Here is a 9896-nt window from a genome sequence, read left to right as displayed (position 1 = left end):
GGAAAAAGAACTGGCTCAGTTTTCTTCTGGTGCTGGTCTCAGCACTAACTTCCCCTCTCCAATCTCTCTCATCCACCTGATACTTTGTTTCGGCAATGGGGGAGAAGCAGGAATTAAAGATAAGGTAGTGTTGCTCCAGCTCAGAAATAAAAAGCACAGTTACCCCTAATACACTGGTACTGTGATTTACTCAGTCTGTTTAATAAATCCATACTTGTTCCCAGATAGAAATGGAATGGTGAGAGGAGAGTTAGCCCTTGCCAAAACCAACAGGCTGGAACAGGGAGGGGCAACTTACCATCACAAGGAGTACTAGGCAGATGTGTACTGAGACGACCATGCCTGCCGATTCTCTTACCTGCTAGTTTCTGCATCTGCCCTTATAGTCTTTATGTGCTATTTTATGTACAGTTGACAGCCTTGAACATGATTTCTTGATGGCCTAGGCTTAGGGTATCCATCATCTTTCCCATGATCTCTTTGCCGGAAAGTTAGCCTTAACCCTTTTGGGCTAGACTTTATTGCCATCATACCCAGGGGTGACAGTGATTGAGTTGTGTAAATTATTCATCACTTCTCTGGCCTGGATAGATTGTAATGTGTTTTAGGGGTTGTCATACTTCAAGGCTCTGTTTCATACCACGCATATTGTTAGGAATTTGAAAAGTGCTTAATAATTACTCATGAATGAGTAAGCTTTGAAAGACGATAAAAAGTATTATGAAATAAATGACAGAGTTATAATTGAGTCTTATTCAGAGTAAAATTATTTTTGGTATATTTCGAGCACCAGATAAATGTCAAAGAAGCCAATGAGAAATACAAAAACTGCTGAAATAGCATTAATTCACATTTATAGCTGCTGCAGACAAAATGAAAATGTTCTTTACATGGATGGTCTGCATGAGAAAGGGTTTCACAGGACTATCAAAATTCTATCTTAGGATGTCATTTTGAATACTCAAAAATTTTCAATTAGTAGTTTAAAGAATTTTGTAGTTTTCTTTTTACATGGCCTAGAAACCTTTGACAACTAATTTCTGTATGATTCCAAGGACTTCTCCTAGAAGAGAAGTCTCTATTTGAAGATAAATTCTGTCACTCTGGATGTATTTGTAGCCCTAGCTAGTGAGTGAGCATGAGATTATTTCTTTTTAAAATTTTATTTGTTATTGAAGTATAGTTGGTTTTCAATATTATATTAGTTTCAGGTATACAATATAAATATAATGATTTGACATTTATATTCCTTACAATGTGATCAACACACTAAGTCTAGCAATCATTTGTCATTGTGCAAACTTATCACAACATTATTAACTATGTTCCCCTTCACCTTTCCACTCAAATTCCACACCCTCCCCGCTCTGTCAACCATCAGTTTGATCTCCTTTTCTATGAGTCTGTTTTTGTTTTATTTTGTTTGCTCATTGTTTTGTTTTCTTTTTAGATTCCACATGTAAGTGAAACTATATTGTATTTGTCTTTCTCTGTCTGACTTATTTTACTTACCATAATACCCTTTAGGTCTATACATGTTGTTGCAAATGGCAAGATTTCATTCTTTTTTATGATTGAGTAATATTCCATTGTATGTATGTACCATCTCTTCTTTATCCATTCATCTATCAGTGGACAACTAAGTTGCTTCATATCCATATCTTGGCTATTATAAATAATGCCACAATGAACACAGGGAGCATATATCTTTTCTAATTGATATTTTGAATTTCTTCAGATAAATATCCAGAAGTGAGATTTGGCAGATCTATTTTTAGTTTTTTGAGGAAACTGCATACTGTTTTCCATAGTGACTGCACCAGTTTGCAATCCCACTAGCAGTGCATGAGGGTTTCCTTTTATACACATCCTTGCCAACACTTGTTTTTTGTTGGCTTTTTGATAATAGCCATTCCAATGGGTATGAGGTAGTATCTCATTGTAGTTTTGATTTGCATTTTCCTGATAATTAGTGATGTTGAACATTTATTGGCCATCTATATGTCTTCTTTGGAGAAATGTCTCTTCATGTCCTCTGCTCAGTTTTTGATCAGATTGTTTATTTTTTTCATTATTGAGTTCATTGTATATTTTGGATATCATCCTCTCATTGGATGTATCATTTACAAATATATTTTTCCATTTGGTAGGTCATCTTTTTGTTTTGTCAATGATCTCCTTTGTTGTGCAGAAGCTTTGTAGTTTGATGAAATTCCATTTTTTTTGCTTTTTTTTCCTTGTGCAAGGAGACATATCCATAAAGATATTACTAAGACTAATGTCAAATAGTTTACTACCTATGTTTTCTTGTAGGATTTTTATGGTTTTGAATCTTACATTTAAGTCTTTAATTTATTTTGAGTTTATTTTTGTATATTGTGTAGAAGAGTGGTCCAGTTTCATTTTTTTTGCATGTATCTGTCCAGTTTTCCCAACAACACTTGTTGGAGAGACTATCATTTCTCCATTGTGTATACTTGCCTCCTTTGTTGTAGATTAATTGACCATATTAGCTAGGGTTTATTTCTGGGCTTGATTCTGTTCCCTTGACTGTGTGTCTGTTTTTGTGCCAGTACCATACTGCTTTAATTATTATAGCCTTGTAGTATAGTTTGAAATCAGGAAGGGTGATACCTCCACTTTGTTCGTCTTTCTCAAGTTTGTTTTGGCTAGCATGGTTTTTGTGATTTCATATAAATTTTAGGATTATTTGTTCTAGTTCTGAGAAGAAATCCATTGGTATTTTGATAGGAAGTGCATTGAATCTATAGATTGCTTTGGGTAGTATGGTCATTATGATTATATTAACGCTTGTAATCGATAAACACAGTATATTCTTCCATTTATTTGTGTCTTCTTCACTTTCTTTCATCAGTATTTTATGGTTTTCAGAGCACAGGTCTTTTCTCTCCGTTGTTAAATTTATTACTAGGTATTTTATACTTTTTAATGTAATTGTAAATGGAATTGTTTTCTTTTTTTGTTGTTGTTCTTCTATCACCTTAATCATTACTATCAAAATAAGGTATGACTGATGGATATTTATGTAACTTTTATTATATACTTTGATGAACTACTTAATTAAACAATTCTTGCTAATGACTGAGTTGCTCTGCTTAATTTATAGACACTCATTAGAGATTTATACTATGTAACATAAAATAAGATACTTGATGTCTTATTTCCCATTGGATTCTATGGTTCCACGTAATACATACTCAATATTTCTTTCTTTAAAAATTTTATTATTAGTTTCAAGTATACAGTACATTGGTTAGACATTTGTATGGTTTATAAAACAATCCCCTAATTGCTCTTTCTCTCCTCTGGCTCTCCACCTAACCATTACATTAATGCTAACTGCATTTCCTATGCTGTGCTCCCTATCCCCTTGACTGACCTTTTGTCAACTACTAATTTGTACTTCTATAACCCTTCGCCCTGTTTTCCCAGCCCCCTAAACCGCTCCCCTCTGTTCATCACCTAATGATGATTTATTTTATATTTGTGAGACTATTTTTGATTAGTTTATTCTTTCTGTTCCTTAGATTCTGCATATAATTGAAAACATATGGTGTTTATCTTTCTCTGTCTGACTTATTTCACTTGGCATAATAACCTCTAGGTCTATCCATGTCATGCCAAATGGTAGGATTTCATTTATTTAATGGCTGAGTAATACTCCATTGTATATGCGAACCATAATTTCCATTGGTGGGCATTTAAGTTGCTTCCATATCTTGGCTATTGTAAATCATGCTGCCATGAACATAGGGGTGCATAGATCCTTACGAATTATTGTTTTGGTTTTCTTTAAATAGATACCCAGAAGTGCAATTGCTGGGTCAAAAGGTATATCTATTTTTAATTTTTTGAGAAACCTCCAGACTTTTCCACAGTGGCTGCACCAATCTGAAATCCTACCAACAGTGTATGTGGGTTTCCTTTTCTTCACATACTCACCAACACTTGTTGTTCTTTGATTTATTGATGATAGCCATTCTGACAGGTGTCAGGTGATATCTCATTGTGGTTTTAATTTGCATTTCTCTGATAATTAGTGACCTTGAGCATCTCTTCATATGTCTGTGGCCATACTCTCTGTACATGCCCAATCTTGTCTGATCTCAGAAGCTAAACAAGGTTGAGCCTGGTTAGTACTTGGATGGGATTGTTTTCTTAATTTCTCCTTCTAATCGTTCATTATTAGAGTATAGAAATGTGATAAATTTCTGTATATTAATTTTAGGTCTTGCTAGTGTACTGAATTCATTTATTAATTCTATTGATTTTTTGGTGGATGCTTTAGGGTTTTCTATATATAGTATCATGTCATCTGCAAATAGTGACAGTTTTATTCCTTTCTTTCTAATGTGGATGCCTTTTATTTCTTTTTGCTGTCTGATTGCTATGGCTAGGACTTCCAATACTATATTGAATAACAGTCATGAGAGTGGGCATCCTTGTCTTGTTCTTCATCTTAGAGGAAAAGTTTTCAGCTTTCCATCATTGATTATATTAGCTGTAAGCTTGTCATATACATCCTTTATCATGTTAAGGTAAGTTTCTTCTATACCCACTTTATTGAGAGTCTCTTTTTTTTTAAATAAATGAATGTTGAATTATGTAGAATGCTTTTTCTGCATCTGTTGAAATGATTAAATAATTTTTATCTTTGGTTTTGTTCATGAGATGATGACATTAATTGTTTCGCAGATATTGGACCACTTTTGCATTCCTGGTTTAAATCCCACATGATCATAGCACATAATCCTTTTAATGTATTGTTGAATTTGGTTTGCTAGTATTTTGTCGAGAGTTTTTGCATCTATAATTTTGTATCTACCGAGGACATTGGCCTATATTTCTCTTTGTTGGTATCGTCTGTGTTAGATTTTACTAGAAGGGCAATACTGGTCTTGTAGAATGAGTTTGGGAAGATTCCTTCCTCTTTAATTTTTTGGAATAGTTTGAAAGTAGGTATTCATTCTTCTTTAAATGTTTGGTAGAATTCATTTGTAAAGCCATCTGGTCCTGGGCTTTTGTTTGTTAGGGTTTTTGGTGACTGCTTCAATTTCATTGCTAGTAATTGGTGTTTGGATTCTTTGTTTCTTCCTGGTTTGGTCTTGGAAGGCTGTATGTTTCTAGAAATTTATCCATTTTTTCTAGATTGTCCAATTTGTCAGCATATGATTGTTCATGGTATTCTTTAATGATTTTTGTATTTCTGTGGTGTTGGTTGTAATCTTCCTTCTTTTATTTCTGATTTTATTTATTTGGACTCTCTCCTTTTCTTGATGAGTCTTGCTGGAGGCTTGTAAATTTTATTTATCCTTTCAAAGAACCAGCTCTTAATTTCATTGATCATTTTCATTGTTTTTTTTTCTGTCTAAATTTAATTTATTTCTGCTTTGATCTTTATTATTTATTTTCCTCTACTTACTTTGGGTTTTGTTCTTTTTCTAGTTCTTTTAAGTATAAAGTTAGATTGTTTATTTGTAATATTTCTTGATTCTTGAGGTAAGCTTGTATAGCTATACATTTTCCTTGAGAATTGCTTTTGCTATATCCCATAACTTTCATAAAGTTTTGTTTTTATTTTCATTTGTCTCAAGGCGGTTTTGATTTCCTGTTTGATTTCCTTTCTGATCCATTGGTTGTTTATTAGCATGTTGTTTAATCTCCACTTATTCGTGTTTTTTTCTAGTTTTCTTCCTGTAATTGATTTCTAGTTTCATGCCATTGTGTTCAGAAAATCTGCTTAATATGATTTCAATCTTCTTGAATTTATGGAGGATTTTTTGGGGGCCTAATATGTGGTCTATCTGGAAAATGTTCCACGTGCACTTGAGGAAAACGTGCAATCCATGGTTTTTGGATGAAAGGTTTCAAACAGATTTATTAAATTGGTCTGGTCTAATTTGGCATTTAAAGCTAACATGAGATTATTTCTGAAATCCTTAGAAAATAGTGAGGTTAAAGAAAAAGCAACACACTGTGTACAATAGCACTATTTAACATAGCATGTAATTCAATCTATGCTTGGGAATTTTGAATTCAATCAAAAAAGAATTGGATCCATTACAGGTGCCAGTGGTCAGAATGAGACCAAATGGGAAATTAAGAAATATACATAGAATCTTACTTATATCAATCATACATACATCTCATGTGGCATATCTAAATCATATATTATATATGTGTATGTATGTATGTATGTGTGTGTATATATGTATATCTATATATCACATGGCATAACCAAATGTAACCAAGTGTATTTACATGCAGCTTTGAATTGTAACTGCAGAGAGTTGGTTAGGAAAGAGTAATCTCCAGGCACTCAGCAAATTAACACTGGAAACAGATGGATGGAGCTGTTTGAAGTTGAGCTGAGCTCTTTAGATTACAAAGTGATCTTCAAATTCATTTTGCTATCCACAGAGAGAGATAAATTGCAGCTATTAGCTTACCTAATTATCCTTGGCTAGCAATATGAGGTTCAGCCTTGTACTCCTTTAACTTTCATTTAATAGCCATTTGAGATGAAATACAGTATTTCAAAAGATGTTTTACAGAGAGTGATTTCTGTCAATATCATTAAGCTGTTATTTCAAAACAGCAGAAGTCACCGAATAGCACTTTTGTCAATTTGCTCAGCATGTTGGTCTCTGTAGAACTGATCACTGCCATACCCTTCCCCAACTTTTTTGAAACCATATCAATATACTGAGGAAACGGACTCAGTTAGTTTTGAACAATGATCAAAGGACAGTTATGAAACATGAATCTGAAAGGCTAGAATATGATATCACAAATTAGAAAAAAATATTGTCCTCTAAAAACATTTGTAACCTGGGTGGGACTTGTCTGTTTCAGTGAATACTTTTTAAAGAGTGAAATATTCTAGGAAAAATCTAAACTAGAGTTTTCTTTTTCTCCTCTGCTTCTGCAAAGAGCATATTTTCTCCCACATATTTGCTGAGCAATTTTTTATTATGAAAAATAGGTCATCTGTGGAAGAAAGAAGTCCTTTTCCAGTTGGATGACTTTTTAAAAGCTAGGCTATCTTAAGATTGGGAGTAAGAATAGCACAAGTCTGCTTAGTCAGAGTTTTGCTAAGATGGGATATATGTTCTCTAATGAGCAATAAGGAATGCTCAGGTTAATGTGCCTGCTAAAGGCTCAGAGCCAAAAGGTTGGGCAGAGACTAGAGCTGGCACACTGAGTTTGAGAACCTAGATGCACGGGAAGGCTTTAAATGGAATATTGGTTATTTCTAAGATGGAGTGTGGCTCTATTATGGGCCTGTTGCACCTGAAGTTATTATATCCTGCCTGGAGTCATTTTTGGCCTTCCTGTTATTGGGATGACTAGTATCTAAAAGTCTATCTTTCTTGTTTCAGTGCAAGTTCCACTGTGGCAGATGCTTTATATTTGGGGTATAAGTCCTAAGAGATAAAGGAATGGAACCAATGTTTGTTAATCTACTCTGCTGTGCCAGACAATTGATATTCCCTGACTGATTTATTTTTATTTCCTGACCAAGTCTTTAATTATTTCATTCTACAAATACTGCTATTTCTCCAGTATGTGAATACTGACTGAGACAATGTGCATCATTTCTTGAGTTTCGTAGTAAAAATCTGGGAATTCGCTCATTTGTTCATTCATTCATCAAATATTTATTAGGTATTTACTAGTGTCAGGTACTATGTTGGACATTGGGTATAAAAGAGTGAAATGAAAGAGACATGGTCACTATCCTTCTGATACAGTCCAGGGGGATAGATTGGTTTTAAATAAATACCTATACGTATATGCAATTACAAATTAAATAGTAATTTGTAGTAAATACCATGAAAGAAAAAATTCAAAAGTGCATGGAAGATAATAATGAGGAGAGGGGAACACAATTTAGATTGAACACATTTAAACAGAGAACTGAGAATAGTCAGGAGAGAGCTAGCCACATGAAGAGAAAGGATAAGAAAATTCTAGGCAGGAGGAAGGGCAGGTGTGATTATGCTGAGGTGGGAAACAACTCAGTGTGTTCAAGGTACTGAAAGACAACTGAAATATAGTGGGCAGGTTGAGAGTGATGCAAGATGAAGTAGTATTTAACTCTTTCTTGCCCATCACACTCAGTTAGTGTTTTTAAATGTAGGTTTTATTATTACTCGGGCATAGTGAGACTAACAGATCAGGAGACAACTGCTGTTGAAAAGACAGTTACAAGAGGCAGGACATACCATGCCAAGCAGAGCCATATAGAGAAGCACCAGGGTTGATCAGGAGGCAGACAGAGAAAGGGGAAAATATGAGAAAGGGCCTTTATTGTGGTTTTCAAGGAAAGGAACAAGTGAGACAGAGTGATCAGGCTTAGAATTTGCTAGTTTGAATAATTTCAATGGGCTCTGGGGCACAGGGGCTTTTTCTCTAGTTGTCTGGTACCTGGTCCTTTGGTGATTAGGACAAGTGAATAATGGGTCAGAGTGTGAGAGCCCTGTGAGAACCCTATAAAGAAGGTAGTTGGAGTGTGGGATCTGGATTGGTTGGTTTGAACATGAAAAGCAAGTTTAGAAGCAAGTCTTTGCTATCTGTAGGAACTGGCTAGCCCTGGGAGGAGCAGTCTTCCCAGAGTCGGTAAGACTTCAAATGTCAAAGTATCAGAAATACAGGTAATAAAAAGGCATAATTATTACAATTAGTTCTTTTTCTTTCTTTTTAGTAATCTTCCTCTCAGTCGTATCTTATTTTCTGTTTCTGCCCTAGTCATAAATTTAGACCCCTAATAATATGGATACTAAATTTTTGTGTTAGATTTTTTAATCAATCTCTCTGTTTCCATTTTCTCTTTGCCTTTGATCCATGTCTCAAGACATCTATAAATTAGATTTAAAAAATTTTTTTTAAATGTTCATTAGCATTTATTTGATGCTAAATTTACTCCCAGGCCGTAAGTTTTTGTTTCTTCAGTTTCTTTTGGGATATCTTTTCTTCTGTGCAACCGTCTCTCTGGTTTAGGAACAATCTGCTCTTTTCCAGTAAGGATCATTTCAGTGTGGCAGAGAGAGCTCATGAATGGGTTAACTCGCCCATGAGCTTTGTGAGTTCTGTACTGCACCTTGGGAACTTTGTTGACCTAGATGTGCTCAATGACCAGAGAATCTACATTTAAATCCTTAAGTTCAGCATTACTCTCCGCGTTTTTAAGCATATGCAGCAAAAATTCAGCACTCTTTGTAGGCCACCGACCCTTTGTCCAACCCCACTGTTTGGCCTGGGCACACCTACCAGTTCCACCATTGTAATGACAGAATGGCACACATTGCTTCTGTAAAGTGACAACCTTCAGATACTTGGTGGCTTTTCGGATATGCATACACTTGATGTCCTGGGCAGTTTCATGAGTGAACATGAAGATTTGAAACTCTTGATTTGTATGATTTTGTGGGGTTTTCTGAGTCAAGTGAGTAGCAAACCATTTTCAGAGGTCACCTCAGGCTGCTTATGGAAAGAGGAAGACTAGATTTAAAAATTTTTATTTTCATTAAAAATTCTAAAAATTTGAAGGAATATTTAGAGATAACATAGTCTAACTTACTGTATTAGTCGAACTAGTGAATCTCTGTTGCAGACAACCCCCAAATCTTAATGGACAACCCCCAAATCTAAGTGGGATAACACAATAAAGATTTTATTTCTTACTGGGTCAATCTCAAATTTCCAGAAAAAAGAATCTGAGTGCCTAACTTGGACTAACTTGTTTTCTTTGTCCGATCAACTGAGGTCATGGAGGGGACAGTTAAGTACTTTAAACATGGGTGCAATGGTCATTTCTGTGGATTGGTGCCATTTACACAGAAGGGAAAATGAGCTGGGCATATACCATCAAA

The 9896-nt window shown here is 34.8% G+C and overlaps 1 pseudogene; it reads right to left on the bottom strand.

Moving 5' to 3' along the window:
- Positions 1-8943: 8943 nt before the first annotated feature.
- On the bottom strand, positions 8944-9485 carry LOC102889127 (annotated as a pseudogene).
- Positions 9486-9896: the final 411 nt, after the last annotated feature.

The sequence above is a fragment of the Pteropus alecto genome, unplaced genomic scaffold (assembly GCF_000325575.1).
Source record: "Pteropus alecto unplaced genomic scaffold, ASM32557v1 scaffold7, whole genome shotgun sequence".
Lineage (NCBI taxonomy): Eukaryota > Metazoa > Chordata > Mammalia > Chiroptera > Pteropodidae > Pteropus > Pteropus alecto.
The sequence above is the reverse complement of the archived record's forward strand: the minus strand, read 5'-3'. Positions and strand labels throughout refer to the sequence as shown.